The sequence below is a fragment of the Podarcis erhardii genome, assembly GCF_964252035.2.
Source record: "Podarcis erhardii genome assembly, chromosome: 5".
Lineage (NCBI taxonomy): Eukaryota > Metazoa > Chordata > Lepidosauria > Squamata > Lacertidae > Podarcis > Podarcis erhardii.
The window spans coordinates 68,093,187-68,114,480 of record NC_138509.1 but is presented as its reverse complement, the minus strand read 5'-3'; the positions used below and the strand labels follow the sequence as shown (position 1 = coordinate 68,114,480).

At 40.9% G+C, this 21,294-nt stretch overlaps 1 long non-coding RNA gene across 1 annotated transcript in view; it reads right to left on the bottom strand.

Annotated features, from left to right (window-relative positions):
• Nucleotides 1–4,479: 4,479 nt before the first annotated feature.
• LOC309341816 overlaps nt 4,480–21,294 on the bottom strand; it is a 136,681-nt gene continuing 119,866 nt past the window's right edge. Inside the window, exons 4-5 of the long non-coding RNA XR_014156557.1 lie at nt 5,845–5,921; nt 4,480–5,387 (exon numbers count right to left, since the gene is read on the bottom strand). This is a non-coding gene — a long non-coding RNA (uncharacterized lncRNA). The remainder of the gene's footprint in view (nt 5,388–5,844; nt 5,922–21,294) is intronic.

The following is a 21,294-nucleotide window of genomic DNA, read 5'->3' as shown; positions in this document are numbered from 1 at the left end:
AAATAAGTCTTATTTTGTAGCCGCTGTCCTTTGACAGCTCACTTGACAGTTCCTTTTTTCAGGCGATCGCTGCTCCGGCAGCCTGGCCAGAAGTATCAGCAGCAGAGGTTTTTTATTCCTTATCCCTTTCTTTTGCAGGTTAAATTAATTCTGTTTCCTCCCCCCCTTCTCCTGCACAACAGGGGGGAGACCCTTTCGATGTCTGGTTTAATAAGAGTTAAAAGGAAAGTCCATTTAAACACAGCTTAGTCTTTTCATTGCTCCGTTAATCATGCAGTTCCGGGAGGCTGACTTCCTTAATTTTGCCTTCCCGTTTTCAGCCAAATCTTCTAAATTTTTTAAGTCCCGTCTTACTTTTGCAGTCTTACTCACGGGTATTGTTGTTGCCAATCGTTGATTTCAGAAAGGAATCGGCGCTCTCCGTTGATGGCGACGCGGCTTCACTCCGTAAGCTGGGTAGCGATCCTCAGCACCGCGCTCACCCCGATGCCGCTCCGGAGCCTTTAAAAAGGCTCTTTCACGATGCCGGGGGGGCGCAAAGGTGCCCACCGAATCTCCTTGCTCACAGGCTTCAGCGCCTGTGATTTTAGGGGTCCCCCGCTTGCCGTAGCGGGTAAGACCCGAACTTACGGAGCAGTCCTGCCTCGGAGCTTGAGGCTAGGACCGCCATCAAACGCTGGCGCCGACCGGAAGTCAGTCTATTATTAATTATTTTCAAGGCAGAATGGAAGAAGGCTTGCCATTTTATTGCTAGCACAAACTGAAAGCTGATTTAGAAACTTTTATTCAGATTGATTCATCCCAAAATCTAGATAGGAATTCCATATCCAACAACTTTTCTGAATATGCACTGGGGATGCATGATTTACGTTTACAAACAACAACACCCACTAATAAACATAGCATGCTGATTGAGAATGCAAGGATGCTGCTTTTAAGACATCTTTGTAAATCCTCTGCATGCAATCCTTGTTTATTTACATATATTTACAGTAAAAAATGTGATCAAGCCTCAGTAAAATTCATACCCAAAGGGATACAATCCTGCGTTTAGATTCAAAGGATAATAGAGGCTGTAGGGCTGATCCATCCCTTCAATCTAAAACAGGACTATTGTTCAGTGGTAGAGTACCGTACATACTTTGCATACCAAACATCCCAGGTACAATCCCTAGTATTTTCAGATAGGACTATAAAAGGTCCTTGTTTTTTCTAAGCCTGAAGAGCTGCTGCTAGTGAATGTACACAACACTGAACTATATTGACCGATGCTCTGACTTTATATAAGCAGCTTTTGGTGCTTACAGTATGGCCAGTACAGCTGAGTAGATGGAATCCACAGAGTTCAATAACACTGGAAATAAAGCAACTGGAAGGCAAAGATTGAGCAATGGCTACCAAACCAGGAACAGGTGGTACATTTTACTGAGGAGGCAGAGATTCCAAGGATTGTGGACAAAACCACTCATATACTTAGAGGAGAGGGCCAGATGTGGGTGGATCTGCCAGGCAAACAACAGATTTTGAGTGTTCTCAGGGATATAGGAATCAGAGCAAAACTGATACTTTAGTACAACTTGCACTGCTGAAAAATTCATCTCAGTAAACTCTGAAAACTGATGCCCTGTCTACTAGAATGCACTAATCAAGCTGTAGACTATATTAGGCACTCTTCAAATTAATAATAACTGCTCAATTGTATATGATGCCATTTCAGAAGCTCAGTGTTGCATAGGCTCTATCTGAGAGTCTCTGTGGCACTGCAAAGGGACAACTTGTCTCTTTCTTGATATCTTCTCCAAATTTTTCTTTAAATCTACCTATCTGTTTACTTTCCTAACATATGCTTCTGAAAAAAAGACTTACTTGGCCTTAACAAGTTGCCATCTGTCCATGGACTTCTAATAGTCTTTAAAAAATGCAGATCATGTTGTTTAGAACCCAGAGACAGAGGTTTTATATTTTCTAATGACAATAAGTGAAGTTCTGTTTAATACAAAAAGGAATGAGCAGACAGATCATCTTTTTATATAAACATCCTTTGACATTCAGCATAACACAGAAGAAAAGAAACTGATAGAAACAATTGCCTAATCTTTTAACAGCTGTCTGTTATCTCTGCTTCCAGACATTCAGCTACCAAATCATCACAATATTTTTCAGGTGTCAATGTGCATTTTGTCCTAGCATTTCTCAGATGTTTGATGCTGTGAGACTAGAACATGGTGCATAAGAATATTTTTCCTAAGCAACAGATGTTGAACAATACTCTACCTTACTCCTTGGTGTAATCATTGGCTTTTCTTTTGCTACAACCTGCCAACTTTCTCTACATTTGGTTCTTTGGGGAAAATGTCAGAAAAGTTTTCCAGCAGAACATAAAGATTGTAAGAGAATGATGTTTCGTTTTCCATTTACACTTCTTTGGTTTTGGTTTTTCTTGTAACAAATATGTAAGCTTCTATGGTAAGCTTATTGATGTCATTTAGCCCCAAGCAGTTAACATACTAGGTGATGGCTGATATCTGAGCTCTACACAAATTAGAGCTAATAGCAAGTACCTGTACAATGGACAGTCTGTGAACTGTCTGGTGTGGACTAACCTGATCTGTTCCTCCCAGACTAATGTGTTGGTTGAAATAACTTGTTTTGCAATAAAATACACAATAACAGATTACTTTAAAAACAAAATGGAATGGACGTGATGAATGAACTTAAAACAAAATTGACATGAACTGGGTATATAGACTGATCTACCCATCTCTAATTTCAGTCAGCAATTGAATATAGAACAGTAGTACTGCTGGGGGTTTTGCTACTGCAGTTGGGATGACATATCTATTCAAACATGTTTATCTGAAATGCCTGCATTCAGGTTCCAAAGCTGCCCAATTGAATCATTATATTCCCCTAACAATGTAAACTGTTCTGACCTTGCAGTCATGGGGGATACAATAGGAACACTGATCAAAAACCCTCCTTTTCAAAAAGCACATTTCCTTCACTGAGAAGAGCCATCTATTTTTGGTCTTGTTTATGTTTACAAGAAGATGAAGTTGTGTTGGTGAAGTTGTTCTAATCACAATAAGGCAATGGCTACTTCCAAACACTGGAATTGGTTGCTGAAGATGTTCTTCTCATCTACCCATTTTCCACCACAAGATCTACTAATTTTCAGTGTCAAGATTTGCCAGCAGTCGAACCCACCCAATGGAACTTCCATTAAGGGAAATTTGTCTAGTCCCCTCCCCACTGTGAGTGCTAGCTCAGTCATATGGTGCATGCTTTGCATTCAGATTGCTCCAGATTCAATCCTTGGTATCTCAGGGCAGGGTTGTAAAATATGCCTATAGAAATCCTGAACAGCAGCCAGTCAGTGCAGACAACACAGAGCTAAATAGACTAATAGTCTGACCCAGCAGAAGGCAACTTCCTCTGTTCTCACTGTCAACTTATAAAACCTATTGGTTTATGCAGATGGTTGCTTGCCAATGCAGGCTGAAATTCCCCAAATTTAAGTTGCTGCTTTTTTGTTTTCTGTTTAATTGGTTTTAGGCTGTGTTTATGTAAATCGAACCTGTCTTTACTTATATACTGTGGATTGTTTTATATGCCCAAATTGTGTGAGGAAAGTATCTAAAATATGGCTGGAGACTCCAGCCATGTTTAAATATAGTTGGGGACAATTTTGATATTTTGCAGATACAATCATACACACAATTGGTTGTGGAAAAAATGAGTAGTGATACACAACAATTAATTCACAACCCTTCCAAAATGGAGGAGGGGGTATAAAAGAGTGGAGACTAACAGGGAAGAAGAAATGTGTCTTCATACAGCAATGACTTTCTGTTTCTAGTAAAACTTGAGATCCTACAAATCAAGCACAGTAAAATGCCTAAAATAAATGGCTGACAACTGCAGCTCATCTCCTCGTGGCAGGTGATCATATGCCACCAAAGCACCACAAATAACAAGGCAGTGGAGGCAGATAAAATTCCAAGGGTGGAATTTTTTTTAAAAATAACTCCTTGTTTTCTCCAACCAGGACAGTGTAAAGGAATCCTTGAGGAGAAATTCCATATGGCCAATAAAAATGGTTCTGCCTGCCTGTATTGGTTCACTATCTTAACTGAGAATTTGCAGTGTGCTTATAATAAACACACAGAAAGGACAGCACAATGAAAGCTTGAAATGGAGACAAAATTGGGATAAAATACTACTGTGCACATAATTTAGATCATGGTACCAACTTAGGGCCAAGGTCAGCTGGCTGGTTAGTTTGTATTATCTCATGTACTCTGTAATCATTTTTTCCCTATGCATTTTAAATAACTATATTGTACTTTTATTATTTTATTAGTTTGTTTTATAATTCATTTTTGATAAATGGGAGAGTGCAACACCAGTGATGTGGGGAAACCTTTTATAAACACATTTGAACAACAACAACTTTGCAAGTACATTTAGGATACTTTATCAGTAAATTTCATTGACAAAAATAGGCACTTGCAACACCCCAGTACTTACACCAATAATCAATGCTTGGGCCATGCTCACTGTACATTGCTAAAGGCTCAGTTATATCCACTGTGTGCCATAATAATTTGCACTGATAAGTTTAATATGTAGAAATACAAATTTTCAACCTGTTAGCACCATTTCAGAAGACCAGCATGTGGAGCAGCAAGCTTTGCGTGCAGGTGCCAAAGCCTCCTTCTTCCTCTTCTGGACATGTTTTGTTTTGCCATTCCAAACCATACCTGCCATAACACGGGACCTTGTAGTGCATGGTGGATAACTATGATGAGGATGAGGCCATGGCAGCTTCCTTGAAGGCAGAACAATTGGTAACTTTTTTCAGGGAGCTCCCAGCTGGAGGTCACAACCTTACCACCATCCTTGAACCCAGAGGGTGAGGCTCCTTCCATACCGCCATCTCCGCAGCAATGTAGAATTCAAATGTTGCAAAACAAGGTAAGAGTCCTTGAACAAACCTGCCAGCTACTTCAGGTGGTGTAGAAGGACTCAACACATTCCAGGTTTTGTCAGCCCACATACGGCTTCTGATGGTTTTAATTTCCTGCTGAGACAGCATCTTCTTAGAGCTACTGTAATAGGGCAGAGCTTCAGCCAGCAGGACTTGCTTGGAGCTGTCCAAGGTCCTGTTTATGTCTGCTCTCTTCATAACATAGCTTTTGACTGAATTGTTCTTGCATTTCTACCTGCATGTGGTCCAAAGGAAAGTAGAGCAATACAATTGGTACCTGCTTGGCTGAGGGATTTGCCAGAAGGAGGTGTACAATATGCCATCCAACTGTCTTAGGGACTCCACTCCAGATCTGTGTAGGGTTTACTGCTTAACCTTTTGTTCCACTGAAGTTATCCTGCAAGGCAATGGAGGTTTAGCCTATCTCCTAGATGGGCTACCTTCCCAGACCAACCCCCCCCCCCACATGCTCTCCACTTCCCTTTATAGCACATGAAGTAAATGCCTTCCCTTTATAGCACATGAAGTGCAGTGTGGTGTAGTGGTTAAGAGCGGTAGTCTCGTAATCTGGGGAACTGGGTTCGCGTCTCCGCTCCTCCACATGCAGCTGCTGGGTGACCTTGGGCCAGTCACACTTCTCCGAAGTCTCTCAGCCCCACTCACCTCACAGAGTGTTTGTTGTGGGGGAGGAAGAGAAAGGAGAATGTTAGCTGCTTTGAGACTGCTTAAAGGGAGTGAAAGGCGGGATATCAAATCCAAACTCCTCTTCTTCTTGACCATTGGACCTACTATTGGTCTTATTTGCTCAATCTGCCGAAGGCTGTCGTCACATACAGGGGAAGTGTCTAACTCACTGAGGGCCTGAGACCCATCATTGAATGCCCTGTAAAGCTCCAGCACATGAAGAACTCAGTGCACCTTACTGGGTTACCTAAAGAAAGACATTTTTCAAAGTGAGAATTGAATGCACAGCCTCAGTACTGCACCATTCTATATCATAAGTATTACATCACCGGAGTTCCTTTTCAAAGTCTTCCCATGACTACAAATTGCCCTATTTTCATGCATATTTGTTGCCACTTCCCAGCCATATCGGTTTCCTGATGACAAACCAGGCCAGCTTTTAGATGCTGTTAGACCAGGCATAGGCAAACTCGGCCCTCCAGATGTTTTCGGACAACAACTCCCACCATCCCTGACCACTGGTCCTGTTAGTTAGGGACGATGGGAGTTGTAGTCCCAAAACATCTGGAGGGCCAAGTTTGCCTATGCCTGTATTAGACTATAACTTCCATCATCAGTGCTTTGTTGTAATCCAAAACATTCAAAGCATCTTGAATGTGGAAAGCTGGTCCAAATAACTCTCAACTCAATAATTTTGGGAGGAAATATAAGTTATCATTTATGTTGAGATAATGGAAAGAGAAGAGTGGAGTGGAGACTATATGACTCCAACTCCCATTTTGACTCAGCGAGTATATGAATAAAATGCATTATTTCAACTATAAAGCAGCAATGGATTTTAGTGATATTAAAAATAGTTATTTGCTTAACATAATGCATTTTTAAACCACTAATGATTCATAATGGTGTTAAACTCATCAAAAACTCATCAACTTTAAGAGACCTTAATTATATATATATATATATATATATATATATATATATATATTTGCTTTCGTAGATTTTCACGGGTACAGGAATGCAGGTTTTGGTGTCCTCGGGTGTCTTCCCGTGTAAAAGTTGGGGTGTCTAGGCGACGTTTCGACGAGGTCTCACTCGTCATCTTCAGGCTGGTGCTTTCGGCTTCTTGTTACTGGAACAGAGCAGGATCTCAGTGTTTGAGTTCCTATAAATACTGTAGAGGGGGTGTGGTGTATAGCCTCCAATGTTCTGGGCAGAGAGGAAGTTCCCAGGCTAGTGTGCCTTTTCTTCTTTTGTTCCTTAATTACTTGAGAGATATCTTGAGTGATTTCTTGAGTGATATCCTGAGTACCACTTAGGTGGGTCATTAGGTGTGGATTAGTTGTTAAAGTCTTTGTGTCTTGACCTCTTGAACTTTGTGAAGAGTTTTCCTGAGAAGATGGCTGTACTGTACTTAGTTGTGCTCTGGCTTGGCTTCGTGTATAGGGGCGAGCTGTGGTTTTGTGGCTTGTGTCAGCCAGATCTGTGTAGGGATTGCAGGGGGGTGCAGCATCCGGAGGTGCCACCATGGATTGGCTACTGGATGGTGTCTGTAATTCATCTGTGGAGAGGGTCTGGGTTTGGGTCTGGTGTGGTTGATTGGTGTTGGCGAAGAAGAAAAAACTTCCTCTCTTTTCCAACACATGAAAGAAACAGGACACGAAATTAATTTTGCAGATTCCAAATTGCTCTTTAACACGGAACATCACCACAAGAGAATAATCATGGAAGCCATCGAGATAGAGAAACACCCTCACAACATGAACAAGCGTGACGACACATCCCGCTTGCCAGACATCTGGAAATTAGCCCTCCCCACAAAAACTGACACCAGATCCAGAGGCACACAGAACGCCAACACCAATCAACCACACCAGACCCAAACCCAGACCCTCTCCACAGATGAATTACAGACACCATCCAGTAGCCAATCCATGGTGGCACCTCCGGATGCTGCACCCCCCTGCAATCCCTACACAGATCTGGCTGACACAAGCCACAAAACCACAGCTCGCCCCTATACACGAAGCCAAGCCAGAGCACAACTAAGTACAGTACAGCCATCTTCTCAGGAAAACTCTTCACAAAGTTCAAGAGGTCAAGACACAAAGACTTTAACAACTAATCCACACCTAATGACCCACCTAAGTGGTACTCAGGATATCACTCAAGAAATCACTCAAGATATCTCTCAAGTAATTAAGGAACAAAAGAAGAAAAGGCACACTAGCCTGGGAACTTCCTCTCTGCCCAGAACATTGGAGGCTATACACCACACCCCCTCTACAGTATTTATAGGAACTCAAACACTGAGATCCTGCTCTGTTCCAGTAACAAGAAGCCGAAAGCACCAGCCTGAAGATGACGAGTGAGACCTCGTCGAAACGTCGCCTAGACACCCCAACTTTTACACGGGAAGACACCCGAGGACACCAAAACCTGCATATATATATATATATATATATATATATATATATATATATATATATAAAAAGCTGGGCTAAACAGTTACTTTTATTCTACTTCTATATGCTCCATAATGGTAGGCGAATGATATACTGCTAAGACAATCCAGCAATTGCAGGTTAAGATAATTTGGAGGGTGCATTGAGAGGGATAATTTCCCTCTTAAAGGTCCTAAATCTGTTCTTCCTTTCATCTGACTGCTTCAGCTGTCTATCATCATTCTAAGTTTACCTTATCCTTAGTTTCCCTGGGATATAAAACTCCCCCTTCCCCTTGCAGATTCCTTCCTTATCACAATGTCCTTTTTATGATGGTGGGATGTTGAAGATGAAGCAGAAAAGAGGGAGGGGAAAGTTCATGACAAAACTCTTCCACCATAGCTTAGCAGTGTGCATTTTTTAATTGACTAATAGTTACTCCAGTTTTCCTCCACTATGCTGGTCTGTAGAGAGAATGGTGTAAGCTTCCTGTGTTCCTAATATATGTCTGTATTATGCATTATAAACAGAGGTTTATAAAATTTCCTATATTCTACAAAGTTTCAATGCACTTTATAGGCAAAGATACCATCCAGTTTCTTCCATTTATAGAAGCTTCACATAAAAATGAATGGCATCAGCCTGCTGTGAGTTCCTATGCTGTCAGTCTGTACCAAGAGGATGACCATGTTGACCTCATTTGCCAGTTCACCCTCAAGCACTAGGAAAAGGTACTACCCTGCTGCTTGGAGAATAGCTTAGTCAGTCCTACCCTCCTCCCTCCAGCCCTCACCCCTGTCGTTCGGCAGTACATGCTGGAGTTTGAACCTGAAGTACGGTACTTTTTTTGCCTGAAGAGTATAAGCCGTGGGAGTGCTTTGGTTTGGAAAATTATGTTTTGTTAGTGTTTATGGAGCACTGGTTGGTTTTGTGGGCTGCTGAACATTTCTTGTTGTAAGGAATGTAAACTTTTGCTGAACTCCTGGTGTGTGCTGGCTGCACAGCAAGTACATTAGTCTGTCGGTTACGAAAGCAGTGGAGCCGATGTAACAGCAAAATGAAAAATCAAGGCAGCTGTGCAATTGTTCAGTAAAATACATTTCCTTTACCTCCATGGCTACATTTCTTTTTATTTCAGGGGTCTGTTGCTTGCCCCCATGTGGTGGGTCATCCCCTGTAAACAATAGGCAGCAGCAGCTTTGTAAACAATGCATCTTCCCAGCTATGATGTTGCTTGTACAGTACTTCATCTGTTAATGTCAGCAGCTGAGGAACTGGACACTTTTAGAAAGCCTTGACAATAAGAATAAGGTGTTCTCCTCCAATGCATGCTTTGACATAATAGTATCTAATTAAAAAAATAATCATAGAGAATAAAATATCCAATTTAAAGGCTTCTTATCAGATAGCCTGATGTTTATTTCTGTTGTTCATTAATCAGCCACTGTGATCTTGGTTGTTTTATATTTGGCCTATGTTTTGAGCTAAAGGATTTTAACAGTTGTTTAACGCTGCTGCCTTTTATTAATTGTTGATTTGCTATGCTTTAATATTGTGAGCTGCCTTGGTTGAGCTATGTCCTAAATGTGACATAGAAAGTAATGGTGTGTGTGTGTGTGTGTGTGTGTGTTATGTTGCCTCTTTGATCAGTCTTATCCTTCCCAAAACCGATTTTCCTAGAAATATCTATTGGGATTTTGTTACATGAATTTACAAGTAATGGATTGTTGCACACTACATTTCAGGGTATTAGAGCTACTAGCAGTTTCATGTGCTTGTTGGTTGCAAATTCTAAGGGGGGAGGGAAAGCACAGCTTTGAAATCAGTGGTTCAAATCAATGTAGTTATCAAAGGCTCAGCTCACCATCTTGATTCATAATGGCATCCAACTATATCCAAACATAGCCCAAAAACCTGCTCCTTGATGTCCGGAAGCAGCAAGCAAACTTTGTTTAAGATAACATAAGAGGTGTCCAAATGCATAGTAAATGTCAGCCTCGATAGCTCAGCTGGTTAAAGTGTGGAACTAATAATGCCAAGCTTGCAGGATCGATCCCTGTATAGGACAGCTGCATATTCCTGCATTGCAGGGATTTGCACTAGATGAGTCCCTTCCAACTCTACAATTCTATGATTCTATGAACAGACAAATGACTTTAAGACACTGCCTTACCCCTTATGCTCTCAGTATATTACTGCTGTCTGCAGCAATGTTTTTCCTGCAAGTTCCAATTATCTCGGAAGTCTATTCTGCAGTAATTTGGAGCAGTGCTTTTTGTGTGGTGGCCACTGTTCTGTGGAATAGCATTCCCACTGAGATATGACACTGAGAAGTGTGTGCTACCCACACTTTCTGGCAACAATTGATGACATTTTTGTTCCAGCAGGCTTTCACAGCTGGACAGATGGGCCTTTACCATGAATGCCTATTTTGTATGGTTTTAGTTTTATTTTAAATGCAAGACAATTAACGATGATAATTATAACTTCCCAAATAAATAACAGATTGGTCCCCTTAAAGCTGAAAGAGTACATACCAAACTCAAGGCTATGAGGATTGATTATACATATATTCTGCATATTTCAATGCCTTGTACATCAAGTTACTAGGGTAAAGGTTAGGTACAAAACAGCAGCAGAGTGTATTGATTCTTTTTCCAGTCATCAGAGGAATACATCAGGTTTCCTTGCTGGCTCATCTTCCCTTTAGCCTATTTTTTGTTCAGCATTGTTAATTTCCTAGAGTCATTACCTCTTCTCCAGAATTTCAAGGAAGACCATTACCAGCTACTTCAGTCAAATCACATGGGTGAGATGCTTCCAGTGTTATAAGTGAGTGAAAAGGCTCAGTTATTTCTGGTCCAGTTTAGAATGGCTAAGGCACAAATTGCAACTTTGATTTCAAAGTCAGAATTCAGCAGAGCTAATGAAGATCCAAACTTATTTGTTCTGTGTCTCTTGTTACAATTGAAGCAGGACTGAAAAATCACTTATCAGTGCTTGCACCAGGCATTTTACTGCCCAAAGCACAACCCAAGTGACCCACCTCCTGAACTTAAGCCAGCATTTTACAAAGTCCTGTTGCATTCATGGTGCTACTTAAAGGAAGTTGCTCCCCACTCCAGTCCATGGCAGAACTGCCCCTGTATTTCTTTGAACACTGTGAGATCAGTACCTCTTCTCTCTCTTAGGAGAAACAGCATTAGTACTAGCCAGGAATTCGGCACATAACCCTAAAGCAATTATGCAAGTGCCTTGTCAGAAACATAGTATAATGAAGAAGGTGGGCACATTTGCTGAATGTTAGTTGGCCTAGTTTCCTTTTTTAAAGAAACAAACAATTGAGTTTTTTAAAAGACACCTGGAACATAGGCAGCAAGGCAAATCAAGGGTCAAAATATCTGCTCTGACTGGTGGCATGCATCTTTCTCATTTTCTCTGAAGAGGTACATGAAACAGACTTAAAAGGAGAAGCATGGCGAGCCATGTCTATACACCCTCTGAATTAACTAATTCTCTGAGAACACACATAGCAGTGTTCCATTACATGATTTTTGAATGACAAAAACGGAATTGTACTAGGAATAAACATCATACGGAAGATGATCATTTAACTTTTCTGGTCCACTATTATAAGATGATCACTGAAAGAAGTATGAAATGCTGGCATCATTTTATTTTTTAAAAATATGCTAAACAGTTTCTTCTCGGAAGACTTAAATAATCAATATTTAATTACACACACTATAGCTTATGCAACAAAGGCTATTCCTATTATACATACATACCTATCCACCTCTGCTGTCACCCTGCCAGTCCCTTAATTCTTCCAATTCATTCCACTCTTCTCTCTCCTTAGACACATCTTAATTTAATTATTGCAGATGATGTAATGTTTTTTGAAGCATAACTTTTCATCACTGTGGGACAAGCATTTGATAGAGTCTGGATATCTCATGTCGTCCATCAGCCCCTGTTAGCTTATCATTAAGTTTCTTTGTAAGGACAAGGAACCCTTTTCCGGCAAATGACTTTGGTCCTCTTCATACTTTACATTTTTAAAGGGATACCCTTTATTGTTCAGACCACAAATGTAATATGCAAACCTTATAAACATGTGCCTTAACACAGGTGACCAGAATTCCCAGTCAGCTGTAGCTCCCTGTGGCATGTAGCTGGGATTCTTTTTCTGACATACCTTTGCCATGTGGTGAATGGTAGCTCCTTGAGTATGATAGCAACATACAAGAATAGATTCCAGGGGAATTGAAGTAGACATGATGGACAATGGCTAGATAGGATCATAGGAGTCTGACACTAAAAAATGGATGACCCACTTCAGACGTTATCTGATTCTTTACTTGCGTGTATCTCTAGGGTCAGTCATGTGGAGCTCCTTGAGAATGCTTGAACTGGCCTTTGAGTTCTGTGAGGCACTGAAGTGTGGCACCAATATCACTCTCTGGTATAGCATCAATATTTCTGGAGTTGGGATAGAGACAAAAATTTACCCATTCTGAGTATCCTCTGAATTAAGTCAGTGCCCAGACCCAGAAACTTAATCATAGGCACCATGGAACAGAGATGGTACTGGAAAGATGAGGGAAAGCTCAGGAGGATGCAAATTGGCATGTTCAAATGCAAATCAAGAAGGTCAGAGGAGTCAGACAGTCTAAGGGCAGGAGGGGAGCAAATTCACTGGTTGAGTGGAAGGCTGAAAGGGACCCTGGGAGAATGCAGCAAGAAAACATAAGAGCCTTGCTGGATCAGGGCAAAAGGCCTATCTATCCAGCATCCTCTTCTCACAGTGGCCAACCAAAAGCAGAGGCAGAGGCAGTTTTAGGGCAGTGCAACCAGTTTGGCTGCACTCGGTACTGTGCTGCAGCGGGCACCACAACAATGCTGTAGAACGTTTTGGTTGGCATGCATACTTATGGTACGACAAGGTTAAGATCAATAAGGCCTTTAAGAACCATATTGTTAGGAAAGCAGTATTTAATGTCTGGACAAAATACAAAGACTTATTGGAAAACAAGACTCCGAGGTGGCTTTCGCCTCTGGAAGCTAAGGCCCGAAAAAGACCCAATATGGAGGCCAAATGGCCAAAATATTGGGAAATATTAGAAACAGATGGAGACAATTGGAAATTGCAGAGTTTGGAGAAAATGAAGGATAAAGTGCGAGACTGGTTACATTACGCTCAGATTAAAGAAGTCTTTAAAAATGACAAAAAGTTAGGGTTCCAGGTGGAGAAATCGAAGTTAGAAACAGAATTGTTAGAACCAAAGACTAAGGTACTATCTAGAATGTATAACTTGCTGTTAAAATGGAATACACAAGACGAAATGGTTAAATCGGCTATGATAAAGTGGGCACAGGACATTGGGCATAACATTATGTTTGAGGACTGGGAAAGGTTGTGGACCATTGGGCTGAACTTCACCGCATGTAATGCTCTGAAGGAAAATGTAATGAAAATGATATATAGATGGTACATGACCCCAGTTAAACTTGCCAAAATATACCATTCGTCTGATAATAAATGTTGGAAATGTAAAGAAAATGAAGGAACATTTTTTCACCTCTGGTGGACATGCCCTAAGGTGAAGGCCTTCTGGGAAATGATATATAATGAGCTGAAAAAGGTATTTAAGTATACCTTCACTAAGAAACCAGAGGCCTTCCTTCTGGGTATTGTCGGCCAGAAGGTGCTAAAGAAGGACCGAACATTTTTTATGTATGCAACAATGGCAGCAAGGATACTCATCGCTAAAAACTGGAAAACTCAAGATCTACCCATACTGGAAGAGTGGCAGATGCAGCTGATGGACTATATGCAACTGGCCGAGATGACTGGCAGAATCCGAGACCTGGGAGAAGAGAGGATTGAGGAAGACTGGAAGAAATTTAAGACGTATTTACAAAAACATTGTAATTTGGTTGAATGTTAAGAAGGATGCTAGATTATAAAAAATTGGCCACCACTAAATCAGATTTGAATTTGATGATAAGTGAGATTAAAGAAAACATAAATTTTTTGGAGAATTGCTAGATTATATTTAAATGAGTGGATATAAGATCGTAAACAAGTTGATAATTTGCTTGGAAAAACCTTTTAACGATGTAAATGGGAGCGGGAGACGTGAGGGAGTCCAAAGAAGTGATGAAATCACGTTATGATATAAGTAAGGTTGTTTATTATTTGTGCATTTGTATTCAAAAACTTTAATAAATATTTATATTTTTTAAAAAAATGCTGTAGAACGGTGCATAAGAGGTGGGGGGATTTTAGCATCGGGAAGGGCATTGTTGAAATTTGTTATCCATTAAATTTTAATTATTGTAGCCCACCTGGGGGCTTTAGGGTTAACATCAGACAATATATTATTGAATAATAACTAATACTACTTCACTGAGCTAGCCACTATGACCACAAGGTCTTGTTCCAAATAAGTAGCCACCAGTTCAAATCCCATTAGCTGTATAAAGGCAAACCCCTGCTCAGTGCTATGTCCAGTTCTGTCAAGTGATGGCATTCCTCTCCTCTGAAATGACCAATTTGGGGTCTTTCTGTGGGCTAATGTTCACACTCTGTGGGCAGAGGCTAGTGAAGTTCTTTCCCCATCCAGCACATGCATATCTTACCCAGCATAGTGAATCAGGGGTTGCAGATCTAGTGACTAAGCCCTCATTATAGCAGTAAAAGACCTATACAGCTATCATTTTAAAAAGGAAAAGAAATTGGCAATAATACTCCAGAAAATTGTTTGCTTAGAACACAACAACAAACTAATAACTTTATATTGTTCTACATCATAAATATGGAATGTATTTGAAAAGCAATATGTTTTGGCATACTGTAAAAAAATAAAGAAAATTTTATATTTCAAAGCATCCACCCTCTTAAGACTGTGAGGATACTAGAGCTTTCAATGTGTTTCCATTCAAAGCAGCTCTTTGAATGAATGTGAGTACAGTGGTACCTCGGGTTAAGAACTTAAGTCATTCTACAGGTCTGTTCTTAACCTGAAACTGTTCTTAACCTGAGGTACGACTTTAGCTAATGGGGCCTCCCGCTGCCGCTGCACCGCCGGAGCACGATTTCTGTTCTCATTCTGAAGCCAAGTTCTTAACCCGAGGTACTATTTATGGGTTAGCAGAGTCTGTAACCTGAAGCATCTGTAACCTGAAATGTCTATAACTCCCGAGGTACCACTGTAGAAACCTTTTTCGGGAGGGGGTGTGTGTGATACAATGTACCAACAACTTGAAGTGCTAATTGCCTTTTTGCAACGTTTGTCATTTCCCTCCCTAGTTTGCTTTTGTTCCTAAAGAAAACCTGAGTGATACCTGCCTGTTTGCTTTGGATTTGGGAGATCTTGCAAGCAATGAGAAATGGCAGATGGGAAGCTAACTCTGAGTGGTTTAAGAAGCAATAAAACAATTGATTGGTATGCCTAATATTTACAAGACAGGTCTGAAGGAATTGTTTTTGAAGAAATATGTGCCACAAAAAGCAGCATAATTCAAGATTCCTCTTGTCTCTAATGTGTTTTCAGTGATTTATTCCTAGTAGATACATAAGTTTCTGAGTGCATAGCATTATGTGAATCCATACATCTATCAGAAATACTTTTATACACATCTGAGGAATAAGTATGCATAATTTATGCAGATGTAAACATATTTCAAATGAATTGCATTATATCTGACTATTAATACAGCTTGCCTAGTTTATCACAACAAATGCTATTTACCTGTTCTTCCTAAAACTTGGTATTATAAATTATGATGTGCCATATGCACTCCACTATCAAAGATTAAAATTACCAAGGGAGTCAGCAAAGAGTTCGATGATAATTATGTTTTTCTCCCATCATTGCCTTTCTTGGTTGGATGCTTTTTCATAACGAGAGATAGTATTATTCACTGTTCCTTGCTGTGGTTCCATATATCAGACTGAACACATAATATACCTTTCTATCTATGAACCTGCCTGAGATTTCGACGAATGTGGTGTGTGGCTTTTTAATTTTTCTGCCAGTGCAAGAAAAAAGAAAAAAAGCCCAGCACTTTTCAGATTCACTTTAGCAATTGTTTGGCATCCTTACCTTCTTCACTTGAAAGATTTATAAGTTACAAGCTAGCAGTATATTTCAAAAGAAGAAAAGAATAAAGTCTCCCAACATTCGAGCAATGGAAATAAATGTTTTGAAGGCTAATTACTACATATGTAACAAGTTAATTATTTCAAGCTAACAGAAAGCTGAGATAGCAAAGAGCAGTTATAAGGAGTATTCAAATCTTCCTTTTAAAAAGGGTGAGTAACTGATGTGTCAGCCAGCAGGCTGCTAGATGAAAGGAATAATAGCAGTAAGTATGCACTTGGAATACATATGATAAAGACAATGGTCATGATTGTTTTTTTCTCCCACCTGTACCACTTAAATCCAATTACTTGAGTATCTGGCTATGCATTAATCTCAGAACGCAAAACTAATATAGCAATTTAGTCCTCCACACTTGCCAACCTACCTCTGTAGAGAGTAATTGTTGTGTTTTTCTCTGACATTAGGTAATAGAAAATAGGTAAAAACAATGGCTTCTCTTGGTATAATATGCATACTATTGGATTGCTTCAAACCCTTGAACAATGGAACTGGATAAAGAACAGATTATACATCAAGTGGTGGACAGAGCTAGGTAGACAAAACTATCTGAAGTCATGGCAGAAGCACAGAACATGACCCCATAATTTATTGATCTAATTTTAAAGTAGTTTACTAAAGAGAGCATGCTATGTCTCAAAGGAATTACATGTTAATGGCTGGTTCGATTTGGAGGTGCTAAGAGAAATCAGACCTTGACTACTTTTCCATAAGAGGCAGACTGGATGTGTTAGAATATGCATGAGTAAGAATGACTATCGGCCTTTAAAGCCAACTGACTTTAACGGACTTGTAATGGGAAAACATGCCTTCTTGCTACTATAGGTGATATTTCAGACTCTTCCACTCTGTCCCTAGCAAGAAACTATTTTGGCTTCAGCACTAAGGACAACAGGAATACATCTTAAGGGAAAACTAAAAACAATTAAAAACCATTCTCAACACTACCTGAGGCACACTTTACAATATGGTCACATTAAGCAGCTATATACTTTACTAGAAAACTGGCCCACCTATCTGTCTGCCTTCCAAAATCTGATGTCCTCCACAGATTTGGGATTGCAGTTCTCATCAATCCCAGCCAGCATGACCAATGGTCTATTCCAACCAGGAATGGCAGTAAGCTCTAAAGCAGAGTTGTGTTCCAAGCCTTAATACCTAAGATGCCAAGGATTGAACCTGGACCTTCCTTCATGCAAAACATGAGCTCTACAACTTAACTGCAGGGCTTCATGTATCATGGTGCCAGAACAGAGTGGGAGCAGCATCAATCACTACTGCCACTCTGTTTTATTGATTCCATCCGACAATCTAATACTTCAATGTTGGAAGAGCCTCGTGTAGAGTGTCACGAAGGACTGTTTCACCATGGATAGGTCTGATCTCTTGAAAAATAGGTCTGCTAACTTGGGCAAATGCCCTGCTGGCCAAGGCTGCTGTCCCGGCCTCCAGTAGTAAGTGCAGGGGCAGAAAATCAACCAAAGGTTACCAAATGCCAAACCTTATATATCAAGGGGAGTGTATCCCCATCAAGAACTGGCTGAAACTCCATACCAGGAGATCTCCTATTCCGCCCAACAGGGGCACCAACTAAGTGGGGCCCTGGGTGCCTGAGCACCCACAAATTGTAAATGAAGGGGTCAGGGGGGCCTCAAGATTCTACTCACACATGCTATGGGATGTGCTGACATCACTTGTGCACGCTGCAGTGATATCAGTATGCCCCAGGCACCCGCTGCCATGGGGCCAAGGAAACACACCTATCACCCAAAATACCTCTGTTTTCTTGGAATTAAGTTTCAGTTTCTTAGTCCTTATCCAGCCAATTATGTCCTCCAGAATCAGATGAAAAGGAAATGCAGAACTGCATGTCATCCACGTACTGATGACAATCATGCTTGAAGTGTTGGACGAGGTGGAACCTAGTCCCCATTCCACATATAGAAGCTGACTAGACTGACAGTTGAATCTTTTTTCCACAGTGGTGACAGGATAGCACCCTGCACTGTATCAGAGGCAGAAATATAGTTTAGGGGCCAAGAGCTCTTCCCTTCAACAGAAGTCAATGGTAGGCAATGGGCCTTAGGAGTAACAGCTAGGGGTTGCAACTGCTGCCTCCAAGCTTCTGCCAGCTAAACAGTCACCTAATATTGGCTAATGGTACAGATGGCCCTGATAACAATCTAGCCCAAATATCCAGATGATCGCTATGTAGATCAAGGATGGGGAATGGAGAATGTGTGGCCCTTCAGCTGATGTTGAACTCCAAGTCCCATCATCCCTGACCATTGGGCATGCTGTCCTATATCATCTAAAAGGCCATAGGTTCCCTGTATCTGATGTAGATGTTAAATAACACATAGTCCTGTGCTGAATTCCCTGGTTGTAATGAACCACCAAAGTCTTAGGCAATCGTCTTTCCTATATATCAGAGGACAAGGAGTGAACCTCAAATCTTCTGTATTAAAAAGAATTGACTGTTACTGAGCATGGCAACTCTGGAAATCTGCTTAATAGCAATTAGGAAATTCCTTACAATGATGCCATTTTAATGCCATTTTGAGCCAGGAAAAAAGAGCTCAAGCAGCGTGTTTTAAATGATATCAGAGCAGATGAACATACATCAGCTGTGCTCTGGAGCTGCCCCAAATTAGCATTGGCATATGGCAGACAAAAATATATATATATATAACTGAGTCAGTTCTCTCTCTCTCTCTCTCTCTCTCTGTGTGTGTGTGTGTGTGTGTGAGAGAGAGAGAGAGAGAGAGAGAGAATGAATTCTGCCCTGAGACTACAACCGAGTTGGCAACTTAGAAAACTAATGCACAGAAGGAAATAAATGTAAGAGATGGAGAACATTGCCTTTTAAAATTGTAGTTTAAGTTATTAAAAGATCAAAGTCATAATAGGTAAGAATAGCACTGGGATTATTTAACACATACTAGTTTTACATCTGTTCTATTTCTGGTCCTCCAAATCTGCTGTGTGGAATGTGTTGAAGTGATCATAATTAGGAATCATTCTGTGCAAGCTATGAGGAAATGCTGTATTTCAATTCCAATTTTTCATTATCTTGTACTTGTGATAGCATAAGACCATCAGACTCCAAGATGCTATGATTATGCTTTAGCTTAGTAATTTGTTCGATTTTACTCACTGCTCTTTAATTTTCCTTAACATTATAATCCCCAAGTCAATTTCCTTTGTAATACAGTATAGATGTTATGCAACAATGATGATCGCTATAGGAAATCATAGGCTGCTTCTGTGCAAATAGACACATCTCTTCAAGTTTCTGAATTTATCAATTTAGAGGGTGGTGATCGAATGGAATAGACAGCTGTGATTGTTTTGGAGGAATCTGTGCTCATAATGAAGAATGGTAGACTATTTGTTTCATTATTTTTCTATGGGAACTTTTGTTTATGGGGAAAACCAAGCCATTGGGACTTTGTTTAATGATTAGGCAGTTCTTTTTTTAAAAAAATGAATAGAAATATACCCCCCCACCCCCGTTAGAGCCTCTGGAAGCTCAGAAGGAGGAATGGGGCCTGTCTGGAGCACTTTACAAACAGCAAAAAGGCTTTGAAGTCATTATGAGTTCCTAAGGACACAGCAGCCAACTAGCTGTCAGCCACTTGGTAACTCTGCACAAGGGATTTTGAGATGTGGGGAAGGGCTCCCCACATGTCAATCACGTGATGCCATAATGGCATCATGTGACTGACAAATGGGCAACCCCACCCAGCTGCCACATACGACCCATGAAGTCAGTCCTGATAAGGATCTGGCCCATGGAGCCAAAAAGGTCTCCCACCCATGGAATAGAGCTTTCTGAAAGGATAGTAGGAACCAGAAGCCTTATTCTATGCACAATAAATACAGGCCACCTTTGCCCAATGGTGCTGTGGCCCCCAGATTGCAGCAAAATACTGGGTAAGGCTTCGCGCAGTATCTTGCCCATGCAATGGGCTCATGGGGAAAAGCTACCCCATGAGCCCTTGCAAAGGAGAGGGAAAAGCCTAAGTAAGGCTGTTTCCCCCAGAGCTCTGGGTCATTTCACTCCACGAGCTTCCCACCTGCCCTCAGGTTAGAGCCTTCACTGATTTAATTTGGGGTCAGTAGTTGACAGGGCTGGAAAGGAATTCTTTCTCTCCACCTGGTTGTGTTTGTGTTTCACCTTTCCCTCAGTGAAATTATGGCCTTCCTTTTTTAGGCAGAACAACATTGCTCGTTGAGGGAGTCAATGGCATCGGAAAGGATCAACATAGCATAACCTACAGGGACCTGAGGGGAGGATTGGCCATGGCACTCCTAAGCTCGGGTTGGGGGCATCTGCCTGGTTGGAATCTGCACCCTGGTCAACCAGTGAGACCTTGCTTGCTTGGCTTGCACCACGGCAAGGTTCAACACTGGGCAACTCCCACGGAATGGATTTGGAGAGGTCCAAACCAGGTGGACCCATCCCATCAACATGTGGTTTGTGGAATGATGAATTGATCCTGGCCCCAATGCCATGTCAACCCTTACTCTTCCTCCTGCTGTCAATTAAGATTTGGTCTGATTTTCTCCTATCACCGTTATATGGTCTGGTTATTTTGCTGCTCTCATGGGTCACATAATGCACCTGCCTGGGCAATGTGTATTCCACATGGGTGTTAAACACGTTATATAAGGCTTCTAACAGAGAACTCAAGGATTAGCCACATCCCACAAAGGAAGAATAGTGTTCTTAAGAATCTCTCTCAATGAAGTGGTCTGAGGTGACTACATAAGGAACTTGGAATACAACACATTAAACTGGACCAGTTCCTCATCTGACCATTTAAAATTAACAGGAACATTTTTTCAGTCTCAATGTATATGTGGCATGAAGCATGTGATGCAGACCTCAGTGGAATTTCTTTGGGTGGCCGCGGGAGAGTTATTTATGGGGTCTATTTTGTTAGGGACCAGGGCATACATGCCTATGGCCAGAGCTTACAGGAGAAAAGTCAGCAAGATCATG